This window comes from Protopterus annectens, chromosome 10.part0 (genome assembly GCF_019279795.1).
Source record: "Protopterus annectens isolate FY-2018-M chromosome 10.part0, PAN1.0, whole genome shotgun sequence".
In the NCBI taxonomy this organism is placed as follows: domain Eukaryota; kingdom Metazoa; phylum Chordata; order Ceratodontiformes; family Protopteridae; genus Protopterus; species Protopterus annectens.
In genome coordinates, this window is record NC_056744.1 from 225,909,701 (window position 1) to 225,927,793 (window position 18,093).

The 18,093-nt window shown below is 42.9% G+C and overlaps 1 long non-coding RNA gene across 2 annotated transcripts in view; it reads left to right on the top strand.

Moving 5' to 3' along the window:
- Positions 1-18,093, top strand: part of LOC122813037 — a 532,484-nt gene that overhangs the window by 442,215 nt on the left and 72,176 nt on the right. The window lies entirely within an intron of this gene.

Genomic DNA, 18,093 nt, shown 5'->3' on the forward strand with positions numbered 1-18,093 from the left:
TAACTCTGGTATTTGCTAAAATGGAATTTGAATGTCATGTCTCTTTGCCATAGGTGGTGTCTTTTGGGAACTAAAGCCATCTTAGATTGCCTCAGTATGTGTATGCTGAGTTTAAATGAGGCCCTTTTGAGTCAGTCAAGCAACCAAGCAAAACTTTTGAAAGGACTCATAAAATATGCAGGACCAAAACAACATTCGGCATTCTTAGCTCTGCATACTAACAGAAAGAGTGCTGTCTGTTGGTCCTACAAAAAGATTTGCTGTCTTTTGAAAAGAAAACTATTATGCAGCTGAAGTCAAAAACCCCAATGCCTTTGTTTAAGTACATCTCACCCCTACAAAACAAAAACTAAGCTATCAGTGGGGGGCATTTCTGTTCGATCTAATAGATTTTTTTCTTTCTCACCCAGCGCAGCTCCATAAAACTTGGCAGCTATTAAATTAAGTTAGGCCATTCCCTGCTTTCTGTGAAGCATGCTGACTCTTGTATACATTTGATACCTGTAGACATTTGAGAAAAAAATAATTTTAATCAGCTTAAAGTCAGAACAGGAAAAAACAAGGCTTAGACTGGTAATCCCTAAGGACACACATCAACTGAATACTGTGAAATAATTTCCCAGATTTGACGGAAGAAAAAAGTATTGCCATTTAAAGGGGCAGTAAACTGCATCTAAGGATCTTATTGTACGCTTCATGTCAGTTGTATTTTGGAGAAATTTTGTGTTACATATATTAAAATTGTCGTTATAGCAAACAACTTTTTATTTTACTTCATAAAATTATAAGAGATAATAAAATTATTATAGACAATTATTGCAACAACTAGTATGCAAGAGTGCATCACATCCTAGGTGCAATGATTCTTAAAGCAGGTGGTCGTAGTCTAAAAAGGGTGTTCGATTAGAGGTGGGCGAGCAATTTAACACTGAAAATGTGCTCAGAACTTGGTTTGTGATAATTTTAAGCACTATAAACAAAAGTAAAAACAGCTTATCTTGTGTCAGTGGCTTGGTAATTCAAACAAACTTGGAAGCATTTGATTCTGCTCATCAGGAGCAGATGCCTTAGGAAAGGTGACGTTTTTGTTTCACTACAATAGTAATATATTTATTTTTAATGAAAGTAACTAACTAAATAAAATAACAAAAATCCAGTTGTATGTCACAGGATGAGACATGCACTGTTTTGTGCTTCCTGAGTTAGTGTCATCATTTTATGGAGTTTTATCAATGCTAATCCAGGTGCAGGCAGAACGACGGTTATTTCAGCAGCATGGAGTTGCCTTGTAATATATGTGCTACTAAGAGTAGCAGGCAAGAAAAAGTACTTCCAAAACAAAGCTATTTGTGAAAGTTTATAAAAATCTGTTTGAATTTGGGCATTTTTTTTTATGATGGTATGATCAAATCTTTTGATAATAAATAAAGTAAATAACCTAATCACACCCCCTCCCCCTCACTATACCCCAAAACATATATCTCTGAGCATTGTAGATAGCTATCATTAGCCTTATTGTACATCAATTTAATGTAAATACCAGCCTCCTTTGTGCCATGTTGTCCATTATACTTGTTTTCTGTAATGCAAAGTAATGCTTTTACTCTAGACTTGTTTTCTATAATGCAAGGAAATGCTATTGCGCTAGACTGACATACGTATTTCAACTTTGGTAACTTGCTGAAGTCTGTCTCTGTTCTTTATAATCTACCAGTGTTCCTAATATTAACTTTCTTATGCATTTGTGAATTTTTATATGTACAGTTCTGCATTTATGTAGTTGTTAAATTTAATTTCTACAGTTTTCAATCTATATAATTTTTAGCATATTTGGAGCTTTTCTCCTCAGGTCTCCACTGATAATAGGCTTTTTTAGCTCAGCTGGACTAACCCGGTTAACAAGTGACAAATAAATAAATAGGTAGTGAGCTATTTCCAGCAATATTGCTTTGGACTTTTGGTACTGACAATGAGAACTTCATAAAAGAGAAGGGTCTGTATCACTTCAGCAAAAATTCAGTTCAGTAAACGGCATTTTCAGTTTACTTACATCGAACATGCAGTTCGTCGAACTGTTCATATTGAAATCATGGTACAGTGAAGATTGGGAAATTTGCCCTTTCCTCACTGTAGTGTGATCTTGGAGTTGATATATAGTTAGTGGGGGGTGCCCCCCACAAGAGCGGATTTCAATGAATGGCATTTCCAATGAAATGTCGTTCACTGAACTGTCACTTTGCTGAAGTGATATAGACCCAAAGAGAAAATGGATAATAGAACCAGCGAGGAAGAATGTGTCTTTGGCATTTAATAGGTGTTCACATAGTCTGATGGGATGCTTGGTGCTAACATAGATAGCCCAGAATGAACACTTGCTTTGAGTTGTTCTCAAGAATTCCTTCGTCTGTTGGAACATGTGTAATAGTCTGCCATAATTAACTTAAGCTCATTTGGTGTTGGTTATGGGGAGGGGGAAGTACTGTTCAAATGTGTTTGTGTTGGGTTGAGGAAATACTGAGAACTGTGGAATTTGTAAGTGAATTGGGGTGTGGGAGTACTGCTAAAGTGTTGTATTTCTAGTGTGTTTGTCTTATGTTCCTACAGAGCCATTTATGACTTAGAGTTGAAGAAGATTTTACAAGAGCTACAGCTTTTGGTGGTAATGTAAAATAGTGTCACAAGCAGAACATATTGCCTACAATCCAAATAAACTATTTGCAAAAGCAGCATACATACCCTTGTGCCTCAAATGAAAATGAACCTTTTTGCACAAGCAACACATATTGCCATTTTCCAAACCCAAAGCGCAATGTGTCCAGAAGCACCATATATTGTCCTGTCTAATAAATGAAATTGACTCTGTACAGGTGAGTGATATATACATATATATTACCTCATGCTTCATTTCTGGCAGATTCAATGTGCTGATATCCATTTCAATGAGTTAAACATAACATATTTACTCCTGCTTCATTTCATCCTTTAAATGTGAGAATTGGCCCTACTCCCTGTGCAGAACCCATTTTAAGCCTGTTTCAACCTTTTAAAGAGACAGGGATCGGTCATGTTGGTATGCATTATCTTCATTTAACAAATTGGCTAGTCTGACATTTGTCATTTACTTATATATCTCCAAATACATATTTTCTAAATTTTCTAATTTATCTTATATAATCGGCGCTACCTGTACCTATAAAGGGAATGACAAGCAAGAAGTAAAAGCACACTACAAGGTATGTCACACAGTGTCACAGTTACAGATGGGACATTAGGGAGGAACATAGAGTGGGATTCAGAAACAGCCCAGCCTTGGCTAATAAGACTCTAACCAAAAGGGCACTTTAATGCAATGGGAAAACTCAGTGATTCAGGTGCACATTAGCCACAATGAAAAAAGAGAATCTGAATTGCTCTAATTACTAAAGCTCTCCCCATTCAGTCCTCCACACATACATTCAAACACACGTGAACGTGGACACATCCCTATACCTCTCAACTGTCCACACACACACTGAAACAGATATGAACATGGACAAATCCCCCCATACCTCTCAACTTGTCCACACACGCATTCAAACATACATGAATGTGGACACATCCTCCCCATACCTCTGTACTGTCCACACACATTCAAATGCACATGAACTTGGACACATCCCCCCATACCTCTCAACAATCCACACACACATTCAAACACACATGAACTTGGACACATCCCCCCATACCTGTCAACAATACACACACACACATTCAAACACACATGAACTTGGACGCATCCCCCCATACCTCTCAACAATCCACACACACACATTCAAACACACATGAACTTGGACACATCCCCCCATACCTCTCAACAATCCACACACACACACACACACACACACACACACACACATTCAAACACACATGAACATGGACACATCCCCCCCTCATACCTCTCAACTGTCGCATATCACACAAAACGTCTTGGACTGTGCCTCTTATAATTGCTATGCCCCTACCATGGACAAATACAGTCATAATACCAGACATTAGTTTCATAGTGTCTATTCTTCATTGCTAGCTTCTTGCTGAAAAATCTGTTCTGTTAACTTTTTAATGAGGCAAATGTTCTTAGTGTTTAGAACCCTCACCCCCTTCAGTATTACAGCCAGTGCTCATTAGCCTAGGAAGAGTTCACTAGTGTGGGAGTCAGACACACACACACACACACACACACACACACACACACACACACACACACACACACACACACACACACACACACACACACACACACACACACACACACACACACACGCACACACCAGCATCATTTGTCTGCTAAACTCCCCAGCACTTACCTCTGACATGATCTTTCACTTTGAAATTAATGGGGGGAACATGAACTTTTGGCTTTGAAAGTAATGGGGGGAAAATGAACTTTTGGCTTTGTTATTTAATGGAGCTGACAGTGATGATTTAAAAAGCAGAATAGTTTTATGAGTCACTCAGCCTTAATAGGTGACTACATATTTTATATAGCAATCCACTTGTAAGTGGAATTTTCTATAACTGCAACAATTTTATAAAAGTAGTGCTACTGATATGTCATGCTCAAAGATTATTGTTTTGATGAAGCTTTAGAGTGCTACACCATAACAAATCAAGGGATAATCATACCTCTCAACCTGTTAGCACAAAAAATCTGGACAATGCCTGATATAATGGTGGGGACAAAGGCACAAAAATAGGGACAGATTTTAAGTAGTGCTCTTATAAACTCAAAGTTGCTAGAGTAACAGGATTTGTGTTAGTGTGCATTTTCTGAAAGATATGAAGTGTTAAACTCAAATGTATGCCATTATTTTGTGACTCCAGTCTTGAGATCATAGTAGTGATTTGCCAGAAAACTACAAATTTTATGAGGAATGGACCAAAAATATGAGGCAAATGTCTGGACATTCTGTGAAAATCTGTACAGTTGAGAGGTACTAGCAATGCAATAAAAGTGGGAAAATATAATGCGCATTTGTGCCTCAGTTTAAAAATCTACTAACACAAATTCAAGAACAAGTAGTTGATTTTTTGTGATTGTAAAATACTTTTGAGTGAAACAGAAAGTACATTAATATATTTCTCCAACACACAGGATAACAAAGAATAAATAAATATCTTCCTACCGCTACAGACAATGGACTGGTGAGTAGCAGGACAAGTTTTATGAAGTTTTATTAACAGCCGTTGGATTACAGTGCTGACTTTGACACCTCAGGAAGAGTGTAGGAAAGGGTCTGTCAGTGCTCACAGCAAGGGACTACAAAATGACAATACTTTCAAAAGCTTGTATATTATCTAATTTCTTTGGCTGCAGTTTTAAAATTTGTATGAATTACTTAAAACCAGCTCTGAGTGAATTTTATGCGATGGTCATTCAAGAATGCCATTTTTACATACCTCTCAAATGTACAGATTTTCACAGAATGTCCAAATTGTTGCCTCATAATTTTAGTCTGTTTCTCATAAAGCTGTGATTTTCTACCAAACCATTGGCAAATCATTGATGGTTGAAGTCAGAAAAATAATGACAGATATTTGAATTTCAGACTTCATACCCTTCAGAAAATTAATGCTAATGCAAAACCTATTATTCTATCACATTTCTAAGTTTGTAAGAACACTTTAAAAAGTGTCCCTGTTTTTAGGCCTTTGTCCCCCCCATTATTTATGCCTTTGTCCAGATTTCTTGCTATGGAAGCAATCTTGCTACAGAAAGTGTGTAAGATTCCTGACTCACACTGCTGCCACTCAGTGTCGGTGGACTTTTAATAATACAGAACTTCCTTATATCTAGCATGACTCATAAAGAAGACTTGAAATGGATTCTGGGAAGGGGAAAATAAAGCATTAAAATAAGATCACGTTAATAAGTCAGGCCCAATGTTGACTATTTTATGGAAAAACATGTTCACATTTTATAAGAAGCAATGTTTGTTAATACAGTTTGATTACATTTGTATAAATGTACATTTTCCTATGTCACAAGTGTTAATTCAGTAAAGGTGTTTATAACAAAAACAGAACAAAAAAAAACTTTATAAGAAGCACCTAGAGATATATTTTAATGCATTAGATACAATGGAAAAACACATATTTTGAGTTCCAGTGTGGAGTTTCCCTTTAATAAAAAGGAAAACAAACCGTATAAACATTTTTCGTATTCATGCTTTATATGTCACATGTATGTTTTCTTTCTTTTTAACCATTATTATCCAGTCCAGTGTCATTTTCTGCCTTCGCTTAGACCTCACTCTTCCTGAACATAGGATCTCCCTTCCAGTGACACTAACATATTTGGAAGATTTCTGAGAAAAAGGTATCTTCCCATGCTAAGACATGGATCCTGCTCATTCAAGGTCAGGTCAGCATAACAGCTAAGTTTACATGCCTGGTTGTTGAATTTACTGACACTTTACCCACACAAACACACATCCACACATTGCAAATAAAAATAAATGGTTGGTTATCTTAAGAAGCCAAAGCTTCACTTTAGAAGTAAGCATTTCAGACGTTTGTGAGTAGTTAATTGGTTGTTGTTGTTTGTCTTTCGGCTTTTCCCGGTAAGGGGTCGCCACAGCGGAATTCCGGTCCGCTAATGATTGGTGAGTAGTTAATTCATAAAAATCTTTATTTCATTATTTTCCTTGTTCTAGAGAATACCAAAGACATTTAACTTATTTTGACCTTAGAAGACATTCACGGTTTACTATCAAAATATCGACGTTCATATACATAAACGGTTGATATTCCAAAAATGACATCATCCTGCATGAACACTAATGAGTTAAAATGCCAACTCACTTCATCGACAACAGATTCAACATTTATATCGAAAATGAAACATGATGTCAGTGTAAGTGCAAACATACGTTCAACACCTACACTGTCATTCACGTTTTAGCAGGGGGGTAATCTCCCCTGCACCCCCCCACAAATTAAATATTCTAACTCCGAGATTGCACTACAGTGAGGGATACATTTCCCAATCCACACTGTACCACGACTCTACTCATAACATCGAGTTAATATCAGCGTGCTGATATGTAATCTCGATCCCCTAATGATTGGCAACACAGAAAGTCAACTAACTAATGTTCGACTTTCTACGTTCGCTGAACCAACGTTCAACATTTTGAAAGTAAACCTTTATTCACACCAACATGTAAGATAAATGATGCAAGCAGGATCATTAATAAACAATTCTATATGAGATGTCAAGACTAAGAGTCCATCTCAAAACAAGTACTCTGAAGGTAACTGATAGTAGCTACCTCAGTAAGCAAACAGTGAACATGGGGCAGGATTCACGAAGGCTTGCACGGAGTGTAAGAGACGTGTAAGACTCCATGCAAGCCTCGCGATCCAGGAACAGCCCAAAACTCCGTGTAAGAGACCAGCTAAAACGTCTCTTACACGGACTGGGCTTGGATATGCTAAATACCTCACTTGCAGCCGAAAGGCATGCAAATGAGGTAGAGTAGCGATCCACGAAACAGAAAGCAGCCCGTGTAAGAGCCGTTTTAGCTGCAGAAATGTACTCAGTTGACAACTGAGTAAGTTTCTGCAAAAATCACAATGGAGCCATGTCAGCTCCAAATAAAGGGTGCATATGTGACAGGCAGCATGCCAAGCCCCGCGCAAATGGGCTGCGCTGTATAAAACATAAAAATGAAGGTTATAAACCCACAAATGTGGGTTTTATGCAATACATGGATTTACAATGCAGGGACCAGCAGACCAAAAACAACATGGCCACCGTTTAGTGGTTGCTAAGAGGGGAAGCTGAGTCTAAGACATGTAACTAAGCATTAGTAGGCAATCTGATGTAAATGAGGGTTAGGATACTGAATCCCACTGTCACATAGCAAATGAGCACATTCTGAGTAGTGTAAGAGATACATAAGGGGGAGGAATAGAGTAGGAGATAGGTGACATCACAGGGTGGAATGGTAGAAAGAAATGCAGTTCATTGGAGGTTAGTGTTACATGACAGATGTCAGACACAGATCATGGAAAGAGGAGTGCCACAAGATAAGCATGAGAAAGTCAAGAAATGGAAGGTGTACACTGTTACTTACACCAATTCTTGTTGGGCGTGCATGCGCACGTGTGCACGCCATGAGGCACGGGTAGGACAGTGTGTGCATGTGAAAGGCAGAATGAGCATGTGGGAGCATGTTGGTAGACTTTGAAGACTGTTTGCAATTGTGTGCACGCGTGTAGGGCAGACTGAGCATGTGGGAGCCTGTTGGCAGAGTTGTAACACTGTTTACGCTAGTGTGCGCGCGTGTAGGGCAGACTGAACATGTGGGAGCCTGTTGGCAGAGTTGTAACACTGTTTGCGCTGGTGTGCGTGTGTTTTAACCCAAATAAGCAAATTCCGAACCGTGTAAGCATGTGTGTGTGCATGTAAGCCACTGTGAGCGTGTTTTTGCTGGTATGCACATTGCTCCCCCCTGAGGAAACAGAAAGGAAAAAGGAAGCAACAGAATTAGTAGGAAGCTGGCAGGGAATACTGCTGGAGCTAGCAGGTGAAAACAATTAGAAGCAGGCAATTACACAGGCAGAATAGTAGCACAGCCAAGCACTTAAAACTCTGCAAACAGCAGTGCAGGATGTATCTCTCAAGAGACACTGCAAGACAGGAGTAAGCTATTAGAAGTGAAAACTGAAAAAGCTGAACTCAGAGCAGAAATGCTAGGGGCTGCCATAGCTGTCATAAGGAGACATAGGCGACTTGCTGAGGGTGGTGACAATGCAGATGGTGCCAGACAACCCACAGTGAGGAGATGGAAAAGAGTGTACAGGCCCAGGGTCACCTACCACGGGTTACATGAGCTGGAGATAGTAGAGCACTATAGAGTGGACAGAGACCTCCTGCAGCAAATTGTCAAGCTGTGCAGGCCACGCCTCACACACAGAACCAACAGAGGGGAACCCATCCCAGTGGAAACCAAGGTATGTGTTGGCCTAAGAATACTAGCAACAGGTACCTTCCAGAGACCAACTGGTGATATGATGGGGATAGCACAGGCATCAGCCTCCAGGGTACTGCACCAGTTCCTGAATGCCATGTCAGCACATGTCGGTGATCATGTATATTTCCCCAATGCCCGTGAGGTATTGGCCAGCAATATGCGTCTCTTCCAGCAAATAGCAGAATACCCTGAGGTAGTGGGTGCAATAGACGGCATGCACATATGCATCAAAGCACCAGCCGGTGAGCGGGGTAGGGCCTACATTAACCGCAAGGGCTTCCCCTCCATCAACTGCCAGGTCGTGTGTGATGCCCAGGGCATAATAATGAATGTGTGTGCTGGCTGCCCTGGGAGCTGCCATGATTCCCATATCTGGCATTTGATGCAGCTGTACCAGACATTTGCCAATGGGGACATCCCACACGGACACCTAGTGGTGGATGCAGGTTATGCACTGGAGCCATGGCTGATGACACCCATCAGAAACGCACACACACCTGAACAGGAACGCCATAATGAGGCACACGCACAAACATGTAATGTAATAGAGCGTGTGTTTGGGCTGCTCAAGTCACGGTTCCGGTGTCTGGACACATCTGGTGGAGCCTTGGCAAAGAGGCAACGCATAGCACATACACTGGCTCAGTAGGAACCCTGGGAATGATACCCCTCTCTGACTCACTCATATAATAACATGAATGCCTAAAATGACATAACCTGCTCTTAAACATGTACAGGGAGTGTAATATGTGCATCTGACAGAGGCAGCCCTGCAGCACCACCTGAGGCATGAATGCCATGTGTTAAGTAATGTAATACCATGTACTATATGCACACTTGAGGACCCTGACTAACATCCACCCTCACCAAGCATGAAGCCACAATATGACGATGGGATGATCAATTGCAATAATTGGCTGAAGTAATGCAGCTAGTCAAAGGGGAGCCAATGTGTGCCAGCCTGGGATGACATGCTGAGCATGACATGATGCACCACCTGCTAAGGGTGGCGTGCACCTATCAGTCCAGGCCTCATGGATACTGGCAAAGGCTGTCAGTACCCACAGCGTGCCCTGAATAGGTAAGGCTCAAAACACAAACCCACCTCCATAGGTACCACAAGGGATAAGAACCTAGATGCAATGCTACCCAATGCCAGAAGTCTAAACAGCAAGATGCGTGCAGTGTAAATGCACCCAGTATGGAGAATGTTGATATCTGTCCTGTAACAGAAAACTGGGTCAAGGCTCACAACAGCACCCTAACACTACCAGGTTACACCTCATACTGTGCTGTACAGCCTCAAAACATGGAACAAGCTACAAAAGGAGGGTGACTAGCAATAATTGTCAAGGATAACCACACCCCATGTTGGTACCACAACAAGAAGCAGCATGGACTAGCCATGGTCAAGTAACAGTGGCTAAAACCGCTTCCCAGTATATAGCCTGCTACAGACTACCATCCTAACACCAGGAACTGCACCTGGCCTATGTTGGAATACATGAATATATCAAGCCCCCCAAACCACATTATATTGATTGACTGAAAATACCCAGACATACACTGGGAGCATTATACTAGCACCAACACTGTAGGAGAAAAGTTCCTAGAATCCATAAACCAAAATGCCCAGGAACAATGTACCACTCCCACAAGGGGGGTAAGCATACTGGATGTGATAATCAGCAACATGGGTACTGGATGGCAAGAAGAGAAGTGTATCCCTCACTGGTAAGACCAGACCATAGAGTAATCACACCGGATATACACATCCTGACCACAGTCCCTAGCCAGAAGACCACAGTGAAAAACATGTGTAAAGCATAAGTTGCACCCCTGCAAACTGATGTGGAATCCAGTAAAGGCCCTGTGCAGGTGCAAAATATGGGACACACCGCAGAACCTGTTATACAGGCATTCCATGAACACAGCCAGGAATGCTTGGATTATGCAATCACAAATAACAACAAGACACAATGCCATACACGCAGGCATCTGGCATGCTGGACTCCAGCCATTACCAAACCATGCAAGAGAATGAGGAAGCTACTACATGATAGAGCAAACATAAAAAGGGAAGTAATCACTGATCAGTAGTATGGCAATAAAATATGTCCACACATACAATCCACTAAGGCCAGCTACAACAAGTAGAATCTGTGAATCCTGAGGCACTGTTACACCTGCCCCAAGTACACAGACAACCCTCAACACCCCCCAATAAATACAAATATATGTGAGAGATGCAACCATTTATCCAAACCGTAGGCTGAGCTCCCTCAACTCAGTACTGTCAAAACTAGTCAGGAGGAGGAGGTAACCACACACACCACAAACCCAGTCCCACATAGACCTATCACAACTGTAAACCAAACACATAAACACAGAAAAACATTCCCGGAGGCCCTAATTACAAACACACCACACCAACAGAGGCCTCCAAAGCAGACCCCCAAGTAACCACAACCTCCAAACATAGCACATACAACACATAGTACACAAAGCTGATGAGCCAAACAGTCACAGGCCAGAAGGAGAAACGACATGCCTGATACAGTTGTAATAGGTGACTCTATAGGCAGACACACTGCTGTCCCACTCACCAGACTGAACAAGGGAAAGGGTACAGTAAGCTGCCTGTAGGCTGCTACAATACGCCACATAACACAATTACACAGGTCACCCCAAAGCAAGTAGAAATATGATGCAGTCATTGTCCATGCTGGCGTGAATGACCTGAGATGTACCTCCCTGGACTACATGAAAAGAGACATGGATGAGCTCTCTGAGTATGTACTCCAAGCCGGTATGACACTGGCCATTTGCAGCATCCTACCCTCACCATGAATGATGCCACAGTACAAACACAGAATGATCAGCTTTAACAGGTGGCACAATTACAGCTGTCAGTCCAAGAGGATCTAATGTCTGTCTGCTTGAGATGTCATGCATGACAAGCCATGCTGATGTTCCAGGGATGGCTTGCACCTGTTACCCCTGGGCGTCTGGATATTGGATAAGCTTTTGCCACCTCCATAGAGCCATACGTAGGCAAGGCTGAAAAGACTAACCCACCACCCTAGAAAACATATGTGTTAAGAAACATAAGGGTAATTCTGACCAATGCCAGATGTGTAAACCGCAATATGCATGCTCCTGAGGCCCTCCCCAGTATGGAGAACATGGATGTCTGTGCAGTGACAGAAACCTGCTGCAAGCCTACTGACAGCACACCAGGTAACTGACATTGCACGAAGCATGGGAGACCACCCATGTGCACCTGACTGTTGTCAAAACTGCTGTACAGTCTGTAGCATGCTACAGACCACACTCTCACACACAGGAACCCCACCCAGACGTCCTGAAGACACTGGACAGTATGAATGTCCCACCAAATACCAAACAAGGTACTCACAAATAACCACATAGGTGGTAAACCATTATGTATGCAAGGAGTAATCAGGGACCTAGGGACACAAGTGGACAGTAACCTTTTATGTGACACTCACATTGCCAGTGTGGCTAGGAAAACTGTCTATATTGGACACCGTATCATGAAAGGATTCACATCTATGTCAACAGAGGTCATTGTGCCCCTGTACTGTTCTCTTATCAGACCCATAATCTAGTACAATGCCTCATTTGGGGTGTACCTTACCTGACACCTGCAGCAGTTAGAAAGACCTCAAAGGTACCTCACCAAGAGGATAAAGGGTCTCAAATATATGTCATATGCTGCCTGGCTGTAGACACCCCAGCTGAATGCAGTCACACACTGCCTACACAGAGGCATTGTATGTCTGTTGTACAAGGCCATGTCCAACACAGGAGTAATGGACATGCTCCACCCCAGAAAAACCAAAGCCATTGGAGCTGTGAGAGTGACAGATGTCAACCTCAACACATAATGAAATAGGATGTGCTGGAGAGACAGATACATAACCCAGAGGCTCCCCACACCCTGGAACAGGATCCCACTCCATGTTAGGCAGAGCCCCTCACTGACACTCCTCAACAGGAATCTTGCCAAGTGGATGGATGATCATAGATGTACACTGGGGGTCTTCACTGTGTCACGTCCAGACAGCGGCACAGTAAAGTAAATCATAAATGGCCATAATATTCACATAGCAAGGGGCGGCGAAAGACACACACACTCTGGCAAGGCTTACAAATGCCCTAGGGTGGATAGCCGAGTATGAACCTATGAACCTATGAAGATACAAATTGTACAGGACACTAAGGATAATCCCAAGGCTTACTCAACTGATGGTAGGAACCGTGTTGGCAATTCACAGATATGCTCTGAATCACACAAATATTACAAACAACATACCAAACACACATACATATTGCCAACCTACAACCTGACAGGTGCAGTGCAATAATATCTATCCCAGCAGACTGCTGGCCCCCTGACATTGCAGATGCTGAGGTAACAGCCAGCATCTACAAAGCAAAACACACAGCAGCAATGATATGAGATGGTGTCCTGGGCGGAGTCCAACATGGACTCCAAGAAGAATGGAATGCCAAATCACACTACTGCTCAATGTCAGCCTTACCACAGGATATGTACCCAAAGAGCAGTGTACAACAACAGTGGTCCTTCTCAACAAAGGTGTTGCCTGAATGGATACTGCAAACTACCACCCCAGAATCCTGACAAGCTTGGTCTGCACAGCTATGGGAAGGATCAGCATGTACCGCAGACATAAAGATATCGGGGACCTACTGACACCGGACCCTACCCAGTGTGGCTGTCTTAAGTGCAGATCCTGCCTCTAAACATGTTTGACCCATTTGAAACAGTCGTTAAGGTCATTGATGAGGGCAATGTAGTCCACACAGCATAGCTGGACCTTGCAAATGCTTCCATACAATACCCTACGTGTTCAGTATAGATATGTTCACCAGCTTAAATATAAACCCCTATGTCAGTAGAGGGGTTGCAAACCAGACCAAGGACAGAACTGACATGGTCAGACATGCTGCAGCCATGTCAGACTACAAACCAGATATAAGTGGCATCCCACAAGGCGTGGTCCTGGGACCTCCCTCGTTTCATATATATGTCCCATAGGTACAGGCCAACATGGAAGGACTGTGACTGAACATGTATGCAGAGGACTACAAACTGCCCACCATATCTGACCCCCAGCTGACACAAGCATCCCACAAAAGGGCCACATAGAAACAGACAACTGGTGCCATAGCCATGTCAGCAAGCTAATTGCAGAAATGTGTATAGTCAACCCCCGTGGATATACAGTAAGTGCCCACCAATTACCACATAGGTGTTAACCCATTACGTACCTAACATGTAATGAGAGACCTGGGGACACAAGGTGATAGATATCCTGCATTGGACAAACATGTGTCTGTAGTGTTCACAGAAACATACCATATACCCACCTAATCATGAAGGTTGTCAGATCTAGATAAGGGGAGGTCATTGTGGCTCTGCAGTCATCCTTCAGCGTTACAATTGACTACAATAGCCCCTGTGGGATGTACCGCAGCAGACACCTCCATCAACTGTAAAGTCCCCAACAGTACCTCACCAGGAGTAGCAAAGAGCTTGAACAGATGCCATGTGTTGCCTGATTAAACAAACTGCAGCTCCACACACTGCCATACTGCCCACCCAGAGGCAAGCTGTGCCTGATGTATAAAGCCATGTCCAAGCTGGAATCAATGAACGTGCTGCACCTTGTACAATCTGAATGGCAGTGAGCTATGCACATGAGAGACCTGAACCCCAGCACTGACATACATAGGACAAGCTGTACTGAATGATCCATAACACAGAAGCCACCCCCACACCTGAGTAAACTCCCAGTACAGGTTAGCCAGAGAGTCACCCATCAACTCTCAAGAGGAATCTTGATGAGTGGATGGGAGATGGTAGGTTTAACCTGGGTATCACTGTTATGTCACAGGTAGACGGAGGCACAGTATACTAACCATGACATATGTCATGGCAAACTCCAGTTACAATGTGTGTTGAAGGACAAACACACTCTCTGACTAGCATTAAAAATGGCCTAGGGCACATCGCTAGTGTTTGCCAATGTCCACCTATGTTGTGGAATACACTACCAATGTTGGACAAGCCTGGTTTACGTAGTCCATATCTGAACATAATGCAACATGGTCATATGTGCACAACTGGCCCCTAAACAGTCTGTTGTGCTCACTATGAAGATTCAAAGCAGTGATAGGACTAAAGCCCAGGATACTGTCCACCACAGTGAAAGTACTGAACCAGTACACTATATGGTACTACAGTGTTAGGTCAGTATGAAAGGATGTTGACAACTGTATGCAAAGTAACCCATGCAAACCCTGCAGGCACAGTATAATCCCTGTTGTGTTCAGACACGAAGCAGTTGGCCAGTAAGTACACAACATGACACCCAACACACAACCATAAACGTGAGATATTGTTGAAGTTCACACTCATCCAAATATGTGGTGGACTGCAGAGTTCAACATATGGAAAACTCACACTGGGCATGCTCGCACACTTTGATAAATGAGACATATGTCAGACAACATGCCATGGAAAGGCTGAACTGGGCATGCACACACACTTAGGCCATATCTCCATTTAGCAGTTGGCCACACATATCTGGTATTTGTACGTGTCATTCCAGGAACCAACCACATCACAGCAATCTGCCCAGTGCACACAGTTAAATGACTACAGAGACATAAGTGATATAGTGGATCCCCCTCATATTCAAACATCTTCCACAGATACACAAGTTGTTCATAGAAACAGGGAATGCTATGGCAATAAAGATCTGCAAACAGTCTATCAGCAACAAATATTGTGCATCTGACAATTAAACATATGGGTGTAGAGGTCAATACTAGGCTGTTTGCCCTAGGGAAGGAAAGCTTAGCCAGAGTGTGCTTGGCCTCTGCATCCCCAGTACAGTAGGCTACTGTGCCACTATAAAGTAGGTCACATAAGGCATCGTGTGAGGCTAGTGTGCTGTGCCTCTGTCAAGCAGGGATGCAGTGGAGATCCCAGGGTTTGAATGTGCTAAGCCACATCCATGTTGTTGGTGTGTGCTGGAAGAGGGTTGCTGAGGACCTCTAACAGTAAGTGGGCGGCAATAACAGACTGAGGGGAGCCCTACCTGCATTGTCTGGACAACTTCAATGTCAACACTGTGTCGTGATGATTATGTGGGATTGAAGTGTCATGCCAGTACTGTTCAGAGATGTCCTCCCACTGTGGGCTACAGCTCTGCAATGTATTAGCTCACTGTCTGTTGGACAGCTCATATATGGCAGGTGTACACCTGACAGGTGTCCTGTTGTGGAGCAGTTATGGGTATATGTGGGATAGCATGATCAATGCAAACCTTACACATGCTCATAGAATGCAATTGTCAAGGATTATGCAGAGTGGCCAGTATAGTCCCCCAGCATGGGTCCTTTGAAGTCTTCCACCCCAGTCTTCACAAGTATAGAGTCTGCTTGTGATAAATACAGTTTGTTTGCAGTGACAACCTTGCTTGGGGGTGAGGATGGGATATGGATGTCCAGGGAAAGGTGGGTATGGTCAGATATCAACAATGGTGGTCTACCTCTGGTGTGGAACAGTGAGTACCCATGTTGCAGATGGACAGGTGCAATATGTATTCCCTCATGTGGCTGTGGTGAGTGGTTCTGCCATAGCACATGGACCCACAAATTGTAGTGGCTGTAGGGTAATGTTGTAGAGGCCTGAGTAGTTCCCACACACAATATGCCTGTACCTGACGTTAACAACTGGAATGGTGTATGTGAACACCTGCATATCCCGGCACTGTTCCCAGGGAAGCAAAGTGTGTATCCTGGATGTGGGAGAGGTGTTTTGGACTGGTTGTGTTGTGTGTTACAGGTCCTGTGGTCACGAAGCATGGTATAGAACATAACCTGCCAGTGCGATGTGCATATCTGACCCTGACGTAGGTGGCTGCAAATGCATATATATGCTATCCCCCACCTGACAGGTAGTACTAGATGTACATACCTCTGTAGAAATAAAGATGTCAGCACCCTATAAATACTGCAGGTGCAGAACAGATGCTCAGTAATTTGGATAGCGCGCTCTGCTAATGCGTCTCCCTCAAGTGTCAGGTAGGAGTTTGAACCATGCAAATGCTCAGTGTGTGTGTGTGTGTGTGTGTGTGTGTGTGTGTGTGTGTGTGTGTGTGTGTGTGTGTGGGTGAGCGGGGTTGTTGTGTGTGCAAGTCTGTGTGAGGGAAATGTCCCTTTTGGCAACTGGGAAAACACTGTACAGGATGCACATTCCCCTTTCTAAACACTGATGATGTCAGCACCCTATAAGTACAGCAGGAGAAGGGAAACCTCCCAGTAATGCGAATAGCGCACTCTGCTAATGCATCCGTCTCGATTGTCATAACATAGTTAGGTAGGGGTTTGAATCCTGCAAATGCCCAGTGTGTGTGGAGGGGAGTTAGTGTGTGTGTGTGAGGGAAATGTCCCTTTTGGCAACTGGGAAAACTCTCTACAGGATGCACATTCCCCTTTCTAAACACTGATGATGTCAGCACCCTATAAGTACAGCAGGAGAAGGGAAACCTCCCAGTAATGCGAATAGCGCGCTCTGCTAATGCTTCTGTCTCGAGTGTCATAACATAGGTAGGGGTTTGAATCCTGCAAATTCTTAGTGTGAGTGGAGGGGGGTTAGTGTGTGTGCAAGTCTGTATGAAAGGAATGTCCATTTTGGCAACTAGGAGAACACACTACAGGATGCACATTCCCCTTTCTAAACACTGATGATGTCAGCACCCTATAAGTACAGCAGGAGAAGGTAAACCTCCCAGTAATGTGAATAGCGTGCTCTGCTAATGTGTCTCTCTCAAGTGTCATAGCATAGCTCGGTAGGGGTTTGAATCCTGCAAATGGCAAGTGTGTGTGTTTGGATGAGTGGAGTTTGTGTGTGTGCGATTCTGTATGAAAGACATGTGCATTTTGGCAATCAGGAGAACACACTACATGATGCACATTACCCTTTCCAAACATTGATGATGTCAGCACCCTATAAGTA